Source organism: Protopterus annectens, chromosome 5.part1, assembly GCF_019279795.1.
Source record: "Protopterus annectens isolate FY-2018-M chromosome 5.part1, PAN1.0, whole genome shotgun sequence".
NCBI classification, from domain to species: Eukaryota; Metazoa; Chordata; order Ceratodontiformes; family Protopteridae; genus Protopterus; species Protopterus annectens.
In genome coordinates, this window is record NC_056736.1 from 587,707,619 (window position 1) to 587,731,995 (window position 24,377).

Genomic DNA, 24,377 nt, shown 5'->3' on the forward strand with positions numbered 1-24,377 from the left:
AGAGAACTGCAACATCTAGAAAAGAAGTTTTTAAACAGGGGTTATAACAAAGGAGAAATCAAGTGACTTGTAATATGGCCACATTAAGAAGAAATAAAGGTCAACCATATTTTTCAAACTCTTATGAAGTAAGTGAGGAAAGACCTCCTAAATATAATCCTTTGAGGATTACAGTAACTTATGCTAATAATATTAAGTTACTACAAGATATATTCTCCAGGAATTGGAACATACTTTGTTCAGATAATCAAGTTAGCATAAACACAACATTATTCCTGCTTTCGTCAGAAACTGACTTCCTCAGAAACGTAATACAAACTGAGTAAAAATTCAAGAGTTTAAATACACTTCATTTTGGCGCCTAACACATAATTAATTGCACAATTATCCAATTAAAAACAATTTTTAAAAAACCTTAATACATCACTTGATAACCACTTTAAAAATTTATATAAAAAAAAATTATATATATATATATGTGTGTGTGTATCAAAGGTTTTATCTATTAGATCTACCTTAATATTTGATAACTTTTAATGTCCGATGCTTTCAAAAACACTTTATGTTTACTGATTCATTTAATCCGGGTTTTTTATCAGCCTCAAGGGCAATTTGCCACAAGGTCTCCTTCTGCTCAAGAGAATTCTTAAAGTCATCCCCTCTTAGATCCTTACTACCTACTTCTAAGATGGAAAACAAAAACGTTTTACACTTATTACATTCCAAAGAATGCTTAAATAAAGCATTGTTGCCATCCTTACTTTTAATAACATAAATGTGTTCCCTAATACGATCCCTCAAGGGACATGTGGTCATCCCCATTCTTCGGTCTTACAAGTCAAATATCCTGGAACTTTAAGAGTATGTTTGACATGATTCAGTGTAATATAAGGACCCTCCATTATATACCTGCAGAAATGACACTTTCCACATTTATACATGCCTGTCTTATTGCTAAATACTAACCGGGGAATACTGGTTGGATGATCGTTCTCTAACAGTTTTTTGATGTTAACCTGATTCCTATATATAAAACTAGGTTTAGTGCCTACCACCTTAATTATATCACTATTCCCTTCCAATAGCTTCCACTTTATTTGGATAATATTTCTAATAACAGGGCAATCAACTGTCATGTCCAAGGTAAGTGCTGCCCCGACCAGCTTCCTTGTGTTAAGTTTCCCTTTATCTGACAAAACTCGTAAAATCGGGGAATACAGGGAATATCTCTTGTCCAAAATGTCCCTTTGTAATTGATTTAAATATTCACTATCATAACCTTTCATCAGGAACATATGAGTAATCAAATGAAACTCATCCAAAAGTTCCAAGTCATCTGTAGTCATCCGACTAGTGCGGATGTATTGCCCCTTAGGTATGTTTTTCTTCATAAACGAGGGATGGCTACTCTTATTATACAAATAGCCATTGGTAAAAGTTTCTTTTCTATAAATTCTACTATGAAACAAATTCAATTCAGGTTCCCATCTTAGAACCACATCAAGAAAATTCACAGTAAAACCGCTCACCCCTTTAGTAAACGTCAAAAAATCTGACATAAGGTTCATATCAGTGACAACATTTTCCACTTCCATTTCTATCCCTTCTAAAATAAAAAGAAAATCATCAAAAAATCTAGAATAAAATAAAATTTTGTATTTAACTTTTAACTCGACCAAAATGGTGGATTCCCCGAATGCCATAACAATATTGGCATAAGATGGTGCAGCTGGAGACCCCATCGCAACGCCCTTCAATTGTCTATAAAAAACCTGGTTAAATAAAAATAAATTATTACTGAGTATTATCTCTATCAGACTACACAAAAAATTGACTTCAGAATTACCCATATGAGTGTTACTCAATAGGAAACTTCTAACTGCCTCAACACCCTCTGAATGAGGGATACAGGTAAATAAAGAAACCACATCAACAGTAAAAATATGTTTACTAATGACAAAAGTAAACCCAAAAAACAAATTCCTCAGTTTAGCCAAAAAAATCCCAAGAATCTTTAATATAAGATGGTAAATGTTGTACAAAGGGATTCAAAATAAAATCAACCATTAAAGCCATACCCTCTGTGATGGAATGAGGGTAAGTAACAATTGATCTAAAAGGTGGTTTCTCAAGGTTCTTGTGAACCTTAGGAATACTGAATAAAACCCCTATCCTTGGCTTTTCAACAGAACATAAATTATACATGTCAAAATCAATATCACCATTCATTAATGCATCATAAAGAAAATACTGAATATATTGATAACTGCGAGTAATTTCTTCCATATTAACCTTTTCATATTCATTTTGAATTATTCAACAACTCTAACATTCCATGTTGGAACTGTTCAACGTTCATAACAATGTTTCCCCCTTTATCACTTTTCATAAATCGCAAGTTATCTTTACTTCTTAATTGTTTTAAGGCTTCACATTCTTTCTGAGATAAGTTGTTAACCCACTTGTTTTTGCTACTCAAACAGCCCTTCAATTCCTGTAAACAAAATTTCTCAAACACGTTAATGGTTGAGTTTAAAACAGGTGTATAACAAGAAGGTCTAACAAAACACTTCAATTAATTTTTCACGTCCTTAAGCAAATATTCCAAGTTCAAACATTGTGTAAATAATTTAGAATTCACTACTGTTCTCCTATAATCAGCCCTTCTAGTGGAAACAAAGCTAAAGTCATATTTCAGAACAGACATTTGTTCATCAGTCAATACCACATTAGATAAATTAATAATGTGGAAATTGTCATTGTTGTACCTTAAAGTTCGTCGGCCGAGGAACTGGATATTGTCTGTCCTCGTGTCATAATCTGTCTGGTTCTCGGCACTTTGTTCTTGTTCCTGGATACTAAAAAACTCATTGGCTTAGCCCTAGTATTATCATTTGCTTCAACGGAGCTAGTAGTTAATTATCTGGGGGGTACATGATTTAATTGATGTATTGCCACCTTCATTGCACTTCGAAGGCAAACTAACATTAGTTTCAGAAAAAAACTTCGTCATAAGAGATGGCTGTTTTGATTGGCTGTTATTACGCGAGTTCTGCAATCTAGGCCAAACCTTCTTAAAAGAACTCTTTGAATGGTAGTGTTGATTATAAGATTTGTTAGAGCTGAATAATTTATTAAGATGTTTCTTTTTAGCAATGAAAACAGGGTCAAAAGATTCATATGCAGTCTGTTCATCATAAGCAGTAACACCTCTTAATAATTTGTTGTGCTTACGAGTCACAACTTCATTCTCATGCTGCTCATCTTCCTTAAAAATTTGCTCATAAAAACCTTAATGAGTTAAATCAATAGACAAATTACAAACCTCCTTGTCAGCCCTAACAATTTCTTCTTTTAAGGCTGACATTTTAAGGTTATTATGTCCAATTAACATTTGCAATAACTGAAGTTCCAGGATATTTGACTTGTAAGACCGAAGGAGTTGTTTATATTGGAGTGTGCAGTGGATGTGAGGCTTTTTACATGGGGATGACCACACATCCCTGGAGGGATCATATTAGGGAACACATTTATGTTATTAAAAGTAAGGATGGCAACAACGCTTTATTTAAGCATTCTTTGGAATATAGTAAGTGTAAAAAGTTTTTGTTTTCTGTCTTAGAAGTAGGTAGTAAGGATCTAAGAGAGGGTGACTTTAAGAATTCTATTGGGCAGAAGGAGACCTTGTGGCAAATTGCCCTTGAGGCTGATAAAAAACCCAGATTAAATGAATCAGTAAACATAAAGGGCAGGATTCACGAAGCCTCCGTGTAAGAGTTACAAGGCTTACATGGAGGCTGCAGTTAAACGGTGTGACGTCAGCATGTCATACATATGCATGAGGGCATGCTGAATCACACCTAAGGATAACACGGTCCGTGTAAGACAGTAGGGGGCATGTCCGTAGGGTGAGCCATGCAAACGGACACGCCCCAGAATAGTAAAAGTCCCAAAAGTAAACCCCCATGACAGAGTCCATGTAAATGTGAATAAACACAACACAACACATGCCCCCACAGACTATGAACATAAAATGTAGAAATGAACATCTAATAATTTTTTTTTATAAGTTGTAAAGATGTTTGCCCGTCAGTGCGCTCATTTGCACGGGCGTGCCCGGCGCTTAGCCACAGTTAGCAGTCAGTGGAAAAGCATATAAGAACTAAATATGCAAAGTAAGCCAAGAAGCAATAGCCTAGCAGTAGAGACGTCGGCTGAAGAGGAGGCAGTCATGGTTCGAGCCCCCACAACATAAATTTTTATTTTTAGTGAAATAAGCACGAAACAAGTCCCTGACATATATGTACATATATAAAATTATATTTTATGTAAAATGTAATGAAATGGGCCATGTATTTTGAAGAAATGTAAGATAAAAAAATTTAAAAAAAATGTGAGATGTGCCCATAGCTGAGCTACAGTCTAACAAGTTGAGGATATCTGCTTGTAGGTGAGCAGTGTTTTAACAGGTGTAAAATGAGTGCCCGTAGGTGAGCAGTGGTTTAATAGGTGTAAAATGAGTGCCCGGGGTTGAGCAGCGTTTTAACACGCTGAAACTGTGTGCCTGTAGTTGAGTTGAGCGTAATGTGCGTGCTGACAGCCAAACCACGCGTAAACCAGTGTGATCCGTTTGCGCGGAGCTGTGCACCGTGCCAACAAGCTAACCGACGGGCAACGTTGAGCAAGCTGTATCAAAACTGCCTTTACACAGACACACCTCCTAGCCTGTGTAGACAGTCATAAAATATAAAAAGCAATGGCCAGGTTTGAACCCAGGATACCATGCACCATAGTCAAAATACTGAACCACTAAGCCATGACAGTTGCACTTAGAAATGCAGTAATAGCATATATATAGGAATGTATAGAAAAAGGAGCATGACAAAGCAGGTATTGTGAAGCTGATACAATTCCAAAATGGCCAATCACAGATAAGTGCGGGAAAAATGGCATATATAAGCCCCATAGGCGGGAATACACAGCATAACCGATGGTAGAACCGACTTGCAGCCAGGATGTCAGGTGTAGGTGAGGGTAGTTGCTTCCGAGCACAGAGGTGGGGCATTGAGGAGTCCAAATATATGGTTTGGCTCCTCGTCCATAATCATGAGGACCAAGTCATGCAGGGCCAGGTCCTGTGGGGAGCATATAGGGCTGAGGCGTGGGACCGGTTGGCACATGATCTCACCAGTGCCACAGGAATACCAAGGACTGGTGAGCAGGTCCGTCACCACCATGCGGACCTGAAGAGACAGAAGCAGGACCAACAGAACCATTGGATCCAGGGGGCCCGGCAAATGCCCAACGCCCCACTACTGAGTAAGTTACATGTAATTATTTATGTAAGAAATTAACCTAGCTGATATTATGGAGATGTGTATTCTAATATTACTTCATTTATATTACAGCTGCAGGTGTCCGTTCTGCGAACCGTCGAGCCTATGGCGATAGGCTGGTGCGGTTGTGCCACCAGGCAGGTCAGTAATTCTCTCCCTGTAACTGTAAATAAATATATAAGTATGACAGTTAGCAAAAGAGTGCAGTGTAGTCACTAATTAATAAAATGTGCAAGTAACAGTGTAAGAGGGTTTGCAAGTATTGCTTGATTACAAAAGTGTGATGCAGCCTGTAATCCAAACATAAAAATGAAACAAGTCTGAAATAAAGATGTCCCACCTGTAATATAATAGTACATAACCTGCAGCAGGCTGAAAAGTACAGCTGCAGAAGCTGAGTAAAACACGTGTGAAATATATCCCTGTTGAAATTCAGAAACATGACTTAAGTGAGACTGTTGGAAAGGATTGTTATAACTACAGGTAAAACATGTTAATAAAGCCTAGAATTAAGTACCATCCTGAATTGTAAAAATAAAACAAGTGAGAGAGTGTGAGAAAGAGGTATGAATCCACCAATAAAGTAGTAATAACTCCTGAATAAAGTATACTGCAGTCAGTACAGAATGAAATGAATGTGACAGGCAGAACCAAACAGTAACATGTGTTGAAAACAGTACCGCAGCTGGAATGTGTGTCCCAAAATCTGGATATGTTGCTCTCAGTCTGCAATATGCAGATAGTATGTTTGTCTGAAATACCAAACATCCACAGTTGTCTATAGCTATATAAAGCAAATGTAGCAGGATGATGTAGCTGAACAGAGCCAGATATGAATGTGTATGAATAAAAATGAAATGTATATTGATGTAGCAGTAACATTCCTATCACCAACCTGAAGTAGTTATCACATAGGAAACTGTAGGCAGAACTGTGGTGTGTATATATCTGCAGCTAGTAGAAATGTACAGCATATGTATTGGCATTTGAAGTTGTTAATTAAATATTTCTTCACCCTACCATATAACCACATATAATCCATCCCACGTGAAATTGGTATGTGCAATCACAATTAACACCCCTGGACATTTTTCCTGTTGGTTCATACATATTTGCATGTACGTTGATGCATCTGCCCTGTTCATACATCCAAACCTGATGGCCTGTTGCCATTAATCAACCCTGCATGTTGTTGGATTGTGTATTGCTGTTCAAATTATGCATGTGTTATGCTTGCTGTTCAATGGCTTGAATTTATGGGTGTTTGTTTAATGGGAATACTAATGCATGCTGTTACAACTAATTGTGAATGGTATTGTATGTTACTAACCCAAACTGTCATAACATAATGCAAAACATAGGACAACAGGGAAGGCGGGTTCCAGCGGACCCACCTCTCCCACCTCAGCTGGCGAGTGCACCTGGCAGTAGTGCCCAGGCCGGACCCTCCTCCGGTGGCCCTGTGCTACCTGCGGATGGAAGCGCTGCAGGGGATGGGGCTCGTCCCCCCTCTGCAAGCGTGGCCGGAGGAGAACATCCACTCACCCTCCGTAGTGTCCGGACTGTGGTGCGTAGGGAGATCCGGCACGCTGTGCTTGGGCCCCTACGCCAGCTTGAGGCACGGGTGGCACAACTCACGGGTGTGCCTGCTGCCCAGCCTACACAGCCCCCAGCACAGCCCCATCCTGGGCAGTGAAGGCACAGTGGCAACTGCCCATGGGTGGGGATCTCAGTTCCACTGTTGCCATCTGTGGGCTCATGGGCTCGAGATATCCAAACATCCATACCCATCAATTGTGTAACCCCCCCCACATGTGTCATACACCACCCCTGTATGCGTCTTGTTTGTCTTGTCTGTTAACCTACCCAACCTACCTCCCCAGCTATACCGACTTCCTGTACCTGACATACCACTCTCACCTGAAAAAAAAAAAAAAAAAAAAAAAGGGCACTCTGTACCCACAAAAATATTACGCCCCATACATAGCTGCCCATTTTGCACACATGTCTGCTAGACATGTAAACTGTCAATTACAATTGGCTGTACAACAAGTATTATTGTTGTCCTTACACCTCTCTCAGGGGTGGAAGGTTTCAAATTTCACACCAAATTACAAACATATGCACAGCTGTTGCTGATGAAGAAATGGGCATCTATGGGCCTTACCTACATCCCTCCTGCAAAACCCGAGCTTGTTTCCCTACTGTCCTACCCTCTTTGTGACCCCTTTTTCACCACTTTCCTATCTCCCCATTTTCTTTACTTTCAAAGCAAATAGCGCGGGTGTGCACGAGAGTAAGCACTTTTAAGCAGTAGTAAGCGGGAGTGCGCTTCTGTGCACTTAGTTAAGCGTGTGTGCGCGAAGCTAAGCGGCAGTGTGCATGCGTGACCTCCGCGCAAACCAGCGCTAACCCACTTACAACTGCTTAAAAGTGCCTTAGTCACTCTGAATGACAAGGCCTGTAGTTTTCTCAGCAGCAAAATAAAATACCTCCCTCAGTCTCGAACCCAGGACCTTGGAAACACTAGTCTGCATGACTTACCACTAAGCCATGAGTGCTATACAAGAACATTGTGCTGAAAGAAATACATCATAAAATAGTAGGAATTAATTTAAAGGGAATATACAAGTCTAGCACACAAAGCATGTTACGTAAATTTACTGTCAAATCTAGTGGATTTGTAAAATAGTACTGTGTGCTGAGAAATAGTCATGCTAGTTGGTAGCTACTAGGTAATAATGTCACAGTAGCATCTGGCAAGCCACACACATACTCAGAGCAGGATAAACACAGCCATAGTTGAATAGTTAAGAGTGCAGACATAGCAACTGTGACTGAGTTACAGGGATGTCCCTGATGTGAAAACAAATGTCAACTGTGCCCCACTGACACCCTGCCAAATGTACTAACAGTAGCTTACAGAACAACATGCATTGCAGTGTCTACAACACAGCCTGAAATATGAGAGACATACCAACCCTTACACTCACAGAACAGTGTCCACAGCAAACTAGCATGGTCCCCACCCTGATAATCTGAAAGGGCTACACCTACCTAACAGACCTTTTTATAGCACAGGCCTGTAATCACAATGAGAACTGCAATCACTACACAACAGGCTGCATGCAATTAGTAAATGCTGGCTAACAATTAGTGCAGAGGCCATCACATGGAGATGTGCAGATACCTACAAAAGCATCCTGAACTCCCAGTCCACACATGCAATACTGTCATTGCACCCGCTGGAGGTACAGAGAGAGAGGGAGAGAGAGAGAGAGAGAGAAAACCAAAAAAAAAAAAAAGAAAGAAAGACAGAAAGAAAGAAAGAAAGAGAAAGAAATAACAAACCGGAAACATCAAGGCAAAGAGGCAGACAGCAGGCCAAGTAACTGCAAGCCTACACAAACAGCTGCAACACACACAGGTAATGTAAAGTACTACTATAATACTCTACATACTATGAACCCTCCGGATGTGTTATTGGTCTGTATCTATGTATATGAGGATGTGCATAGGGACGGGGACATACTGAAACTGTCACCGAAGGCTCCACATACATATGTATGTGATGGTAGCTATGTGCACATAGCAATGTAGGTTGTAGTGCAATGTACAAGTAGGTGGTACAGTAATGGGTGTTCAGCAGTACGTTACTGTGTGTATACATATGTGGACCTAAAAAGGAGTATATATATATATATATATATATATATATATATATATAAAACATGTGTATACGTATGTATATCGAGATATGTATGTATATATATATATATATATATATATATATATATATATATATATATAATATGCATATGTGTATACATAGACAGGGATGTAGAAATACATAGACAGATATAGTTTCACAGTGGCATAGCATAGTACTAGGCTATCTGCAGACAGTGTATAGAATAGATTTAGAAACCTGCGCCTCTGTATAGTAGTGACACAGAGAAGACCCCTGCTGTAAACCTATGATCTCCCATCCACTTGTCAAGAATGCACATGAAGAGTGTCAGTGAGGGTCTCTGCCTAACATGAACTGGGATCCTGTTCCACAGTATGGGAAGTCTCTTAGTGATGGATCTGTCCCTACAGTATGTCCTATTCATATGTGTGCTGAGGTTTAAATCCGTAGCTGTTGTGCTTCTGATGGATTTGGATTGTATGAGGTGGAACATGTCCATCACTACCAGATTGGACATGGCCTACTACATCAGGCACAGATCACCCCTACGTAGGCAGTATGCTATGGAATAGAGCATGAGTTACGTTAGTCTGGCAGCATATGACAGTTGTTGCAGACCCTTGATCCACCTGGTGATGTACTCATGGGGTCCCCCTAGCTGTTGCAAATGCCAGGTGAGGTACATACCAAATGGGTCATAGTACACAGTCATGGGCCTGATAAGGGAGGAGTATAAGGGTACAATGACCCCTTTTGATGTGGATGTGAATCCCTTCATGATAAGGTGGGCAAGGTAGGAAGTCCATCCAACCACTTCGGCAACGTGGGTGTCAAATGATAGGTCAGCATTGCACAGTGTCACCAGGTCTCCGATTACTTTGTCTGTACTCAGTGGGTTATTGTCTATGTGATAATATGTAGGTACCTTGTCCGTCCAAAGGGTATGAGTATACATTACGTGGCATGCAGTGTCAGGCCATGTCTCCACCACCAGTTGTTGGTGTCCATGAGGCCTGTCAGTAGGATGTATGTGTCAGCAGGTGTATTGCCTATGGCGCCTAGTATGCAGTCATCTTTGAACATTGTCAGCCACTACCCTCCCATGTCTGCTTCCACATCTGAGAATGATATGCCGAACATGAGTAGTCCCAGGACAGAGCCCTGTGGGACACCACATGTGACTGGCTCTGAGTCTGACATGGCACCAGTGAGGTTGACTATAGGGTTTCTATCCGTTAGCTGGTTTGCAACCCATTATGTGACATATGGATGTACATGTTAGCTGTTGATCATGTCTATGATGGCAGAGTGCGGTATTGTGTCGAATGCTGTAGGCAAGTCCAGGTAGGCTGTATGGACCGCTATGCCCTCAGCAATGGCTATAGTGACTGATTTGAAAAGGTCAACCAGGTTCATAAGGCAGGATCTGCCCTCTACAAAGCCAAACCGGGTGGGATCAAGTGTCTAAGTCCCCAATGTCTATGTGTATGGGTACCATAATGATCCTTTCCATAGTGTTGCAGACCAGACTGGTTAAGCATATGGGGCGGTAGTTACCAGGGTCTGTAGAGGTGCCTCCTGTGTGGAGTGGGACTACTGTTGCTGTATGCCAGTGTCCAGGTACATATGCTGTAGTAAGGCTATGGCTGAATAGCATGTAATGTGCATGTGTAGCTCCTCTTGCAGTTCACGTAGCATGCAACCTGCAATACCGTTGGGTCCCATTGCTGCTGTGTTTACAGCTCCACTGAGGGTGGTTCCCAGCTGGACATCCGAGTTGACAGGGAGGTTACAGTCAGCTGGGATAAGTAATTCCACATGTGTGGGTGAGGGAGCGTAGAAACCTGCACTGAACCTGTCTGCCAGACTGTTGGCATTATCTGTGTGTTCAGTGCAGAGTATGTCACTGTGAACTAACTGTGAACACAACTGAGGGTTCCCACCCAGGTGTGTAACATAGCAGAGGAAGGCCTTGTGGTTATCTGTAGTGACCATAGCGATGTCCCTCTCATTGTTGGCCTTGCATGTTTGTATGACAAAACCCATCTGTCTACTACTGCTGATGAGAGATGCCGTAGCTCTATGGAAGTATGCTCTGCCTTGCAGTAGCTACCATCTGTTGTTATACAAGTTGTTCAATGCTGGGGTCCACCAGACATGACGCCTGCCCTTGGTGGAGAGGGTCATGATTCCATTTGTGATTGCATGATCCATGCATTCTTGGAGATGTCCGTAGAAGCATATGTGAGGGTGTCTGCATTGTGGGAAGTGGATTACACTGGCCCAGTGGGCATTCAGGATACCAACTCAGTAATAAGATGTGTAAAGTCGGCATGTGAGAGGTCTCCCACTGTAGTCTGTTGTGTTGTGGGGGAGGTGGGATATGTATATCCAGGGTGATTAGTCTGTGGTCAGATGTGACTAGTGAGGGGTATCCTTCCAGTGTGTAGCACATTGTCCCCATGTTTGTGATGATCAGGTCTAGTATATTATCTCCTGTTGTGGGAGAGGTGACTAGCTGTTCCATTGCATTTGACATAGTGAATACCGGGAACCTTTGGGCTAGGGTGTTTGGGGTAGAATAATGGACCCAGTGTATGTTAGGGTAGTCGCACTATCCCAATATGATGGTGTGTGGTGGGATATTCATATCCTCCAATGTCTACAGGAAGGCCGACTGTGGTCCCTGAGATTGGGAGGGTGGTCTGTAACATGCTACCAGTTGTATAGCAGGTTTGCCTACGGTTATCTGCACCTGGATGGTCTGTGATGCTTCATATGTTGCCACTAACCTGGAGGTTTGTGTGTCCTCCATGAATATGGGCACACCCCCTCCCTTTCAGTTTTGTCCCGAGTCCTGGGGCCAAAATGCATGATACGGGGTATAGCCTGGTACCGCTGGTGTGCTCTCAGGAGCCTTGAACCAGGTTCTCACGTACTGCACAGACATCAAGATTGGTAGAATATGTATGTACAGATATATGTAATACACACATACATATATAGATATCTGTAGAGACTTATACATATACAGATAGATCTGACTGACAACAGATATGTCTGTATATGACTATCTCTCACTCTCTGTCCCACCCCCTCACACTCACACTCACCCTGTGTCTCTCTCTCACTCTCTCCCCACATCTATATGTATATATCTGCATCTAGATATACATATGATATATACATATATACAAACAGATATATATCCATATACAGATATAAATATATCAATATATCATATATATATATCAATCAATACAAGCGGTACTCTGGGAAAATAAACTCTCCTCTCTTCTCCCAATCTCCCTCGGTGTACCACAAGGCTCAATTCTTGGGCCCCTTCTTTTCTCCCTATTCATAAATGACTTACAAGTAGCTATTCCCCAAGCTACATGCATACAATATGCAGATGACTCCACACTCATCTGCTCTGCAAAAACCATACCAGAGCTTCAAAATGTTACACAAAATGTATTCCATTTAGTGGAAGCATGGTTCTTAAAACGCTGCCTACTTCTTAATGCCAAAAAAACAAAACTCCTCCTTTTCAAACCCACTACCAGATCCCCCTCACTGGACTTCTCTATCTCTTCTATTAACAATACTCTCATAACACCTGACTCTTCTACCAAACTACTAGGTGTGACAATAGATAACAATCTTACCTTTGATTATCACATAAACAACACTATCAAAACTGTACATAGAAAACTGGGCTCCTCTATAGAATTAAAACATTCCTATCCCCAACAGCCAAAGCTACTTTGGCTCACTCTCATCTCATCTCCACTCTTCTCTATGCCTCACCAATTTACACCAACCTAAAGAAAACTAATCTTACTAAACTGACCACTACATACAATAGTATAGCTAGATTTGTTACTGGTAATCAATTCAGAACACATCACTGCCTGAACCTACAACAAATTCACTGGCTTGAATTACAAAACATGTTGCTTCTTTCTCAACTTCCCATCATCCACAAATCTTTTATCTGCCAAACAACACTCCTTCATTTTCTAACCTCCTCACCCCTTACTCTAACCTGAGCTCTCTCCGCTCCTCTAACAAACTCCTAGTCTCTGCTACCAAATCCAATAATCTTGCTGGTGACTCCTGTTTTCTAACTCCATTGGTAAACACTGGAACTTATTGCCCACTGAACTAACTTCTATTTTATCTCCTGTCCTCTTCAAACAAAAACTTAGACTCCACCTTACTAAACACTGGCTATGCCCCTGCCTTAACCCTGACTGAACCCATGTATTTTAGCTCATCCCACTACCCCTTGATCTCTGAGATCTTTGCTACCTTTCTACTTTTTTTCTCACTATTCTATCACTTACCTCTCCTTCATCCTTCTCATACCTAATTATATTACTCAGTTTACTGAAGACTCCTAGAAATTTCTAATATAATCTATCCTACTTACTTAGCTGTCCTTAAACACCCTTTTCTCTTTCTTATAATGTTTGAATATTTTAAATAACGTATGCCTGTGTTCTGCTTTTCAAAGAGCCATAAGTACACTTTTGTACAACTGTTTATTTGTGCCTATTATAAGTTTGACTCTTTGTATAATATTGTTCTGATATAGAATACTTTGTATGCTGCTCTCTTTTGCATCTTATGTAATAGTTATTATGTCTTTGTGGAGCTTTTCTCCTCGGGCCTCTGCTGAAAATGGAAATATATCCAGCCAGACTAGCCCGGTTAACAAATGTAAAATAAATAAAATAAAATATATATATATATATACACATATATAGACTGTGTGAGGCACATGTGTGCAGATGTCTTGCTACAGGTGCCTGGTGTCACAGGCATGGAGTGAACACCAGTGTGGATACTGGAGTACCATACCCCATTCAAAAACACTGACACCAGTAACCACCACATATGTACATGCCTGCCCACCACTGCATGTGTCAGGGGGGAACAGGGTCAACAAGTGTACAATAGGCTCCACATCGATGCACACAGTGGCACACTAGTCCTGTAATACCTGTACATGGAATGTGTCAGCGGACATGGTGTGTCAGCTATGGACATGTAGGTCACTGTACCCCTCCACACCCCACAATGTCCTACACGGTATGTACCTCCTATGACAGCTACAGATATGGTGAAGGACACAGACATATGCAAGTAACTGTGTCAATGCACTCAAACACCACAGAGCGCACACAGACTACCTACATAGAGGTTACCACTGCTGGATATACATAGTTCGGTCACACCCATGACAGTTGTCTCCCAACCATGGTAACACCTCCAACATCCACAACACAAATTACCTACGTCTGTCGTCCTTGTCACTGCAGTATAGAGCACATGGTGGCGGTACGGGACCCTACCCACAGATATGACATATCCTGTAGTAGACCACACAGAATTAAGAAGCAAGCCTCCCCATGAGTAGATGTCAGACATACCCCTGCTGAATGTTATGCTGATAGGTAATATGCCATATGAGTCACCCTGTGTAACTGTTTGTAAGGAGCAGGTACGATCATAACACATGTGTCACAAGGGGCAGGATAGCATAACAGTATGCTGCTGTAGGCCCAGGGCCAAAAGCACACTACCAACCTAGGATGCAATGCACACCCATTAACACATTGCAAACGAAATATGTGAGGTGGAATGAGTGTGCTAGTGACTGGGTGCATGTTGTGTACTGGTGTGATTGCTCACCATGACTGTCTGTCTGTCATGGTAGTGTGTGTCCATGGTGTAAGGCCAGAGACAGGTGTGTGGGGTATTGCGATCAACACATACTACATTGCCATATGTTGTGCTGTGTTACCCTGTATGTCACTGTGGTGTAGATAGGGTTATGGCAAGTAAGAGTAGTGTGCAGTACCAGTGAAATATGTAATGTGCATTGTGTGCAGTGCATGGGCTGATAATGTTCCCCATACAGTACCTTGATTCAAACCCCCAGTGTGGGGTGTATTGTACCTGAAACAGTGCGTTGACTGCTGCAGTATACTAGTCTGTTGTATGGAGTGTGCCAGGTACTGTTGCACAGTTGTCAGATGAGCACTGATATCTGGTCATGTACATGTGTATCCCCCAATAGACAAACAGATGCTATATATGGTGCCTAAGTTATATCACTGCAGTCAAGTATAATGTGTATTATGTGTGCTATAGTCTGCTGACAGATATTGCTGACATATTTCCCTTCTCCTTTTCAGGGACATGGTTCACCAGCGGAACCCAGTCTACTCCGCTGCAGAAGAGGAGGAGATACACCAGAGCCTGGTGTGGGATTTCGCTGTACTCTTTTCCCGCACCAGCCAGAACCAGCAGGAGAGGGCTGCACTGTGGCAAGACCTGGTCCGTCGGTTAAATGACATAGGCACACATAACCAGACATATCAGCAGGTACGCCATCACTGCAGTGATTTAATTAGAAATGTCCATCAGTGTGCGTCAGATATCCACAGGCAGCAGCTTGCCACAGGTGGTGGGGTGGCTAGACATCCTCCCCTCACCAGACTGGAGGGACTACTCCTGAGTGTTGTGGCTCCAGCACAGCAGCAACAACAACAGCATACATGTGTAATGATGGAGGCTGGCGCCACACAGCAGCAGGACACAGAGCATGCAGGTAACATGCCATGTGTATAGTGACCATTCTGTACACTGTTAGGTTATGCATGTGTGGGGTGTGTCCTCGATCTGTAGCTGTTATCTTGGTAATTATTGTGCATTAGTGATAACCTCATTATCTGCAGTACACCTGTGGAAGCTAACTGTTGCACTACTGAACTGTAACATGCCCACAGTATCAATGGCACAGTTGTGCCCACTGACGATGAATGTCTCTTTTCCGCAGGTCCCTCTAGTGTAACAGCAAGGCAGCCTATCCATGCTGGTGAGCGTGTAATACCATTACCTTCACTACTCTGTATACTAATAGTAATAATAGGCTGAGGCAGTAGTGCAATGTGTTTGATTGCAGGTGTGTTTGTGTCTGTGGGTTGATATCTCATATACTGAGGTGTGTGCATGTGTGCATGTGCCCATGTGTGCATGTGTGCATGTGTGCATGTGTGCATGTGCCCATGTGCCCATGTGTGCATGTGTGCATGTGTGCATGTGCCCATGTGCCCATGTGTGCATGTGTGCATGTGTGCATCAGTGGTGGCATTGTGTACACATTGTAAACTGTGTTTCCTGTCTTACTCTCACAGGTTCCGGTGCTGCTCTGGTGTCATGCAGCAGGGAACCTGAATCAGCTGCTGTGGATAGTGATAATGATACCTGTGTAATGGCACAGGTAGGTGTGCCAGGGTCCGTCATTGGTCAGCCAATTGACACTACACAGCTGTTGACCCCATCTATGCGCACAGTCATCCTGCCAATACATCCTTTGTCACCAATGTCCCTAGGTGATGGACAGGATACAGTGGGCATTGACCAGGGTAATGTGGTACCAGTGGCACATGCATCCCCACACTGCAGCCATGGCCAGGGCCCTGACACGGTACCGCACAGGCAGACGTCCATGGGTTCTCGTGCGAGCATTCGTGGGCGTACCGCCCCTGTCAGACGTGCCCACAGAGGTCTTTCTACCCCAGCTATGTTCCAGGCTGTAATGCAGGCACAGTCACGTATGGAACGGTACACCAGACAGGGTCTGAAGGAGCTGAGAGCATGTCACACAGCCATGAGTGACAGTATGCGTGATGTTGCGGCTGCCATCCGCAACTTCACCAAGGTCATTGACAGACGTTGGGGGGACACATTAGATCTGTTCTACAACTATATGTCCATGAGTCAGGGCAATGGTGGACGGTTGAGGCGTCGATGTGGCCGTATGCCAGCAACAGCAGCAGCTGGCAGTCGTCGCAGATGACAACAGGGCCGCAGCCGCTCACATAGTGCCAGCAGCAGCCCCAGCAATACTGGGTCTGTGCTGTCATCGGACCACCCCAGGAGTCCACGTGCACGTGGTGCTGGACAGTCCCAACAGGGACCTGTCTCCAGACAATGAACACCTGCTTCTGATGACAGTACCCAGTCTGGATTGATACCTGATACGGTCCGTAGCATCCCTGCCAGGCACAGGTACCATGTCCGTGGCCACAGACAGTGATCTGTATGTCCTGGCAGGTACAATCTGCGGCTGTCCACAAACACCTGTATATGGCAGCCATGAGGTGGGACTGTGTGCATTCATACACACATGCAAAGTGATAACACCTAGGGCTACCGCATACACGCACACACTGCATCAACATTGCTCCATCTTGTACTGCTGTCCCTCACCAACACACACACACAGACATGTCAATTGGTTGTATCAGTGGCAGACTCAGGCATACCAGGTACACACCCTGTGCATATGATGAAACTGTGCCACCTCCTGCAATCTGTAAGATCGGTGCAGGAACAGGTTAACATGGTGCTGATGCACAGGGTGACTACATAGATGTATTGTAATAGTATGATGTTGACAACAGTACAGTGTAATTATAGCATTGTTGGTATATACCGGCATGCCTGATGCAGTTACAGTATGAATGTCATTGTATTGTTTTGTACACCCATACTAATTACCACAGTGTTCTGTCTGCACATCTTTGCATACTGGTGGTGAGGCTGTGAAGGGATGGCCAGCTACATAGGTAGCACAGGGGATACAACAATGTACATATTGATACTCAATGATGGCTATGTCAACTGCGAGTTGCATGCTGTCCACACATGACTCTGCAATGCAGATGTTTCAGGATGTTGATATCTGTGCAGTACTACACAGCAGGTTCAGGGCTCACAAGAGCACACTAGCACTACAAGGTCACACCTCATACCATGCATAACAGCACCAAAACACAGAACTAACTATGACAGGAGGGAGAGTGTCCATACATGTCAAGGATACTGTGGTGCCAGGACAGGTAGCATACATCATACTATGTCTGGAACTGCTGAGTGAGGGCTCAGTGTCTGTTATTTGAGATGTGTATTATTACAGGTATGAGCACTTGGGTATCAGGCCAGTTATTCAACATTACGAAGGTACGTGGTCTATACACTTGTGGGGGTTGCGGCTGGACCCAGCCCATCTGACCTGGGAATGTCTGGGTACTGGCTTAGAGTGCCTGCATATATGCACTGTTACATACTGGAAGTCGTACACCTTGTTTGTTGTAGCATAGTCTATATACAGGCCTGCTGACTGTAGCTTTGTTTGTATGCATGTTTGCCTGTTATGTTCCTGAAACACTGATTCCACCTGCGGTGCAGATATACAGTGCCTCTGTGGATCCCTAGTGACATCTGTGTTGCTTACTGTACTGATGTCCATGTGTCACTTGACAGAACGTCACTGTCTGACCTGTTTGCATGTAGCTTGCCTGTAACACATTGCATATGATGTACCTCACATTTGCTCAAGAAAGCATTCATATATGCCAGCAGTAACAATTCAGGAGCACTACACCCTCACATAGTCACCTTGAGTACCTTGTTCCCCATTGGCCCTATGTGTCGTTACTTAGTGTGGGAGTCACAATGCTATGGTATCATGTGCAAAGGTCACCTGTCGATATACTCTCAGGTCCAGTTGGTGAATCTGTGAGTCATGTGGCAATGTTACAGCTGCCTCATGTACACAGACAACCCTCTCCCCTTCCCATACATGTACAACACATGTGAGAGATGCAACCACATAGCCAAACTGGGGGCTAAGCTCTGTTTACACAGCACTGGCATTCCCTGTCAGGTGGAGTGGGATACTACAGTGAATACAGTACCAGTCTCCCATAGACCTGCCACGACCACAATCCAAACACAGACACACACAGGTACATTATTGGGCTCTCAGAATAGCATCCTGCCTGAGCAGCTGACACCTGCAAAGCAGACACACAAGCAAACATTACACCAGAGCAGAGCACATGCGACACATAGCTCACAAAGCCTGTCTGCCAAACAGTGTCAGGCCATACGGCTAGACAACACACCTGCTACAGTTGTATGAGGTACCTCTATTGACACGTACACGGTGGTCCTGCTCCCAGGCTGAACAAGGTGATGGTCACGCTGAGCTGCCCGTCGGGCACTATGATCCACCACATAACACAAGCAAAGAAGTCACTCCAAGGCATGTAGCAGTATGACTCAGTCATTGTCTGTGCCAGTGTGTATGACCTCTGACGCACCTCTCTGGACTACATGTTAGGGGACATGGAGGGGCTCTCTGAGGTTGTGGCACAGGCTGGTATGACCCTGGCTTTGGGTAGCATCTCACCCTCACCATGAATGCTCCACAATATGTTGACAGGTTCATCGGTTTCTGCACTTAACATATCTTTCAGTGACATCCAAAGGGGATCCAATGCCTGTCAGTGTGGGATTACATGATGGACATGCCACATTGCTTTGCTTGGGACAGCTTGCACCTGTCACCCATGGGCCATTGTATATTGGCAGAGGCTGTTGCTACATACATACTGCCTTTGTATGCAAGGCTGACATTACATAGCCACCTACACAGGTAGCACACGGGATGGGACACTAATAGCAATGCTACTCAACAGCAGCAGTGTAAACCTCAAGATGCATGCAGTGGAAACTGTCCTTAGCATGGGGTACAGCAATATCCGTGCAGTAACAGACTCCTGGTACAAGGCTCCCAGGTGCACACCATCAGTGCCAGGTCATTCCTGATACCATGCTTGTCATCCCCTACACATGCACCAAAACAGAACAGGGGGGATGTATCCAAAGGCACCTCAGATACACACACCCCCAGGTTGGTGGCACTGCACAAAGCATCAGAGCCTCTCCATGTGCAACACATAGTGGGTTAGACTGCCTGCAGGTTCATAGCCTGGCACACACCACACTCCCATACCCAGGAAACACACTTGGCCTTCCTGACAACACTGGGAATATGACAGTCTCTACACACACCATTATATGGTTGTACTGCAACTACCCAAACATACAGTGTGAGTATTATTCTAGCTGCAAGACCCTATCTGAAGTTGTCTTATCATTCATACCCTGCATTGCTATGGAACAACTTGTTACCACTCCCACAAGTGGTGACAATATGCTGCACCTGTTCATCACCAACATGTGGTCTATATGCTCCAGACCAATCATGTGTCCCTCGCTGGTGGGATGACACCATCTACAACCCACACTGTATAGTCACATACCACATGCAGCCCCATGCACAGAACACCCCAGTCATACAGTTGTCTGATGCATATTCCATGTATTCACATGAGGCAGGCTTCGGACATGGGAACTCTTGCAGTTCACAGGTACATATGTGTAGGTGGCACACACATACATCATGTGTGCATTGACATTACTGATATAATGTATGTCGTGCAATATTGGCAACAACACCCCACACACATGGACAAACTGTGTGACAAAATTACACATGACATTTGTAGGATACAAACCCCTACCTAACTATGTTAGATCACTTGTGAGAGTCACATTAGCAGAGCACACTATTTGCATTACTGGGGGGATTGTTTTCTCCTGCTGTACTTATAGGGTGCTGACATCATCAGTGTTTAGACAGTGGAATATGCAGCATGTTTGGTGTAGTAAAGGTTGCCAAAAGGGACATTTCTCATACACATGGAATTGCACACAATACTCCCCCATACACAGACACACACACACTGGGCACTTGCAGGATTCAAACCCCTACCTAACTATGTTATGACACTAGTGAGAGGCACATTAGCAGAGCGCGCTATTTGCATTACTGGGCGGGGATTGCTTTCTCCTGCTGTACTTATAGGGTGCTGACATCATCAGTGTTTTGACAGTGGAATATGCAGCATGTTTTGTGTAGTAAAGGTTGCCAAAAGGGACATTTCTTATACACATGGAATTGCACACACTACTCCCCCATACACAGTCACACACTGGGCACTTGCAGGATTCAAACCCCTACCTAACTATGTTATGATGCTAGTGAGAGACGCATTAGCAGAGCATGCTATTTGCATTACTGGGGGGGGGGATTTCTTTCTCCTGTTCTGCTTATAGGGTGCTGACATCATCAGTGTTTCGACATTGGAATATGCAGCATGTTTTGTGTAGTAAAGGTTGCCAAAAGGAACATTTCTCATACACATGGAATTGCACACACTACTCCCCCCTACACAGTCACACACACACTGAGCACTTGCAGGATTCAAACCCCTACCTAACTATGTTATGACACCTGTTATAGATGCAGTAGTGGAGCGCGCTATTCACATTACTAGGTATAATTTTGCTCCTGACATATGTATAGTGTGCTGACATCATTATGGATGAAGAGGTATGTACATCTGTTACTATCCATCCGTAAGGGGGAGAGCATATCTATGCATTAACTTTGCACAGGCACAGTGGCCTACTGTACTGTGGAGGCAGATGCCAAATACACTGTGGATAGCCTTCTGTATTCCCTAGGGACAACGGTCAGGTATTGCACTCTACGGCCATATGTTTACCTGTCAGATGCATGTATCTGTTGCTCATATACTGTTTGTGGGTCTTTATTGCATAGCCTTCCCTATCTCTATAAACAATGTGTGTACTGTGGGAGATGTTTGCATATGAGTGGGATCCAGTACTTTACTTATGTCTCTGTTGTAACTTCACTGTGTGCACTGGGCAGATGTCTGTATTGTGGGAGGTTCCTGTGTTAACACATAGAAATGCCTGATATGTGTGTGCACCTGCTGAACTGTGACATGGCCTAAGTGTGTGAGCATGCCCAGTTCACAGTTTGTATGGCTTCTTGACTGCCACATCTCATTTATCTAAGTGTGCGAACATGCCCAGTGTGCCCTTTCCTTATGTTTGGATCTGTGGACCACCACATTTCCTGTTTGTGTGTGGACGCCATCTATATATCACATGTACAGTTGAGTGTTGGACAACAGGTTGTGTTCTTACTGCCCAACTGCTGTGTGTCTGAACCTAACAGGCATTATGCTGTGCCTGCAGGGTCACCATGGGATAGTTTGCATACAGTTGTCATCATCCTTTCCTGCTGACCAAACAGTTGTATTGTTGTATAGTGTACTGGTGCAAAACTTTCACTGTGGTGAACAGTATAACCGGTTTCAGTCCTATCACTGCTTGTAATGTTTATAGTGAGCACACCAGACTGGTTGAGGGCCAGTTGTGCAGATATGACCATGTTGCATTTTGTTCAGACAGGGACAGCTTAGTACATGATTGTCCGACATTGTTAATGTATTCCACAACTTTTGTGGACAGTGACAAACAATGGCCATGTGCCCTAGTCCATTTGTAATGCTAGTCAGAGAGTGTTTGTCCTTCAACACACATTTACTGGTGTTTGCCATGACATATGTCATGGTTAGTGTGCTGTGCCTCTGTCTACCCATGACATACAGGTGATATCCAGGGTACACCTGCCATCACCCATCCAGTCATCATGATTCCTCTGGATGACAGTCACTGAGGGACTCCCTGGATATCCTGTAGTGGGAGTTTAGTCGTGAGTGGAGTGAGCTTCTGGGTTGTGCACCAATCAGTACAGCATGTCCTGTTTATGTCTGTGCTGGGGTTCAGGCCTGTCACCTGCATAGGTCACCAGCATTCAGTGTTTACATTGTGCCACATGTCCGTTGATACCAGGTTGGTCATGGCTCTATACATCAGGCACAGTTCACCTCCAGCCAGGCAGTATGGCACTGTGTGGAGCTGCAGTTACTTTACTCAGGCGACACATGACATCTGTTACAGCTCTGCAATCCTCCTGGTGGGGTATTTGTGTGGTCATTCCAGTTGCTGCAGGTGTCTGCTACGGTATATCCCTGAAGGGCCATTGTACACAATTGTGAGGCTGCTGATGGATGACTGGGGAGGCACATTGACCTACCCTAACCAAGCTGTGCTTACCTTCATGATTAGGTGGGTATATGGTATGTTTCTGTAACCACTACAGACACATGGTTGTCACATGCAGGATATGTGTCACCTTGTGTCCCCAGGTCTTTTATTGCTCCTGATGTACTTACTGGGTTAACACCTATGTGGTAATTTCTGGCCATGTACTGTGTTTCCACAGGGGTTGACTATACCCCATTCTGCATTTAGCTTGTTGACATGGCTGTGGCACCACTTGTGTGTATCTATGTGTGCCTTTTGTAGGTTGTTTGTGTCAGCTGGAGGGTCCAATATGGTGGCCAGTTTGTCGTCCTCTGCAAACTTGTTCAGACAGAGTCCTTCCATGTTGGCCTGAACCTATATGATATATATAGCATAAAAGAGGGTTCCCAGGACCATGCCTTGTGGGATGCCAGTTGTACCTGGTTTGCAGTCTGCCATGGCTACAGCATGTCTGCCATGTCAGTTCTGTCCTTGAGCTGGTTTGCAACCCATCTACTTGCATAGGGATTTATAGTTAGGCTGGTGAGCTTATCTGTACCACCAACTAGGGTATTGTATGGAAGGGTTTAGCAAGGTCCAGATAGGCTGTGTGATCGACATTCCCCACATCACTGGGCTTGGTGCATGTTTCACATGAGTCAGACATGTGTACAGGTCAGGAACTTCCCTATGACAGCCAGACTGGGTAGGGTCCAATGTCTGTAGGTACCCAATCTCGTTATTCATGGGATCCATGATCATCCTCTACATTACTTTGCCAACCTAGATATTCGGGGTTGAGGGGTGATAGTTTGCAGTATCCACTCAGGCACCCCCTTTGTGGTGTGGGACCACTGTTGCTGTACACCGCTCTTTGGGTACATATCCTGTGGTAGGGCTGATAGTGCACAGTAATGCTATTTGCTGTTGCATTCTTCTTACAGTACTTGTTGGACACAACCCAGGACACCATCTGGTACCATTGATGCTGTGTGCTGTGCTTTGTGGATGCTGGCTGTTACCTCAGCATCTGCAATGTCAGGGGGCCAGCACTCTCCTGGGATAGATATTTTGCAGGTAGGTGCTGGTGGGGAGTTTGCAAAGAATCTGTTAGGTAGGATGTTGGCAATGTGTGTGGGTTTGGTGTATTGTTTGTGATATTAGAGTGCTGCAGAGCATATCTGTGGATTACCACCATGGGTCCTACCATCGGGTAGGACAGCTGTGTAATAATCCTTTGTGTCCTGCACAATTTGTATCATCATAGGTTCATAGGTTCATACTAGGCTATCTGCCCTGGCCTTGTTTGAGCATGGACAGACTGTGTGTGGGTCTCAACACCCCTTGCAATGTGCATATCATGCCCACGTAGGGTTTACTTTCCTAGATGTGACACAGGGATGGCCCCCAGTGTACACCTGCTATCTCCCATGCACTTCAACAGATTTCTCCTGTTGAGT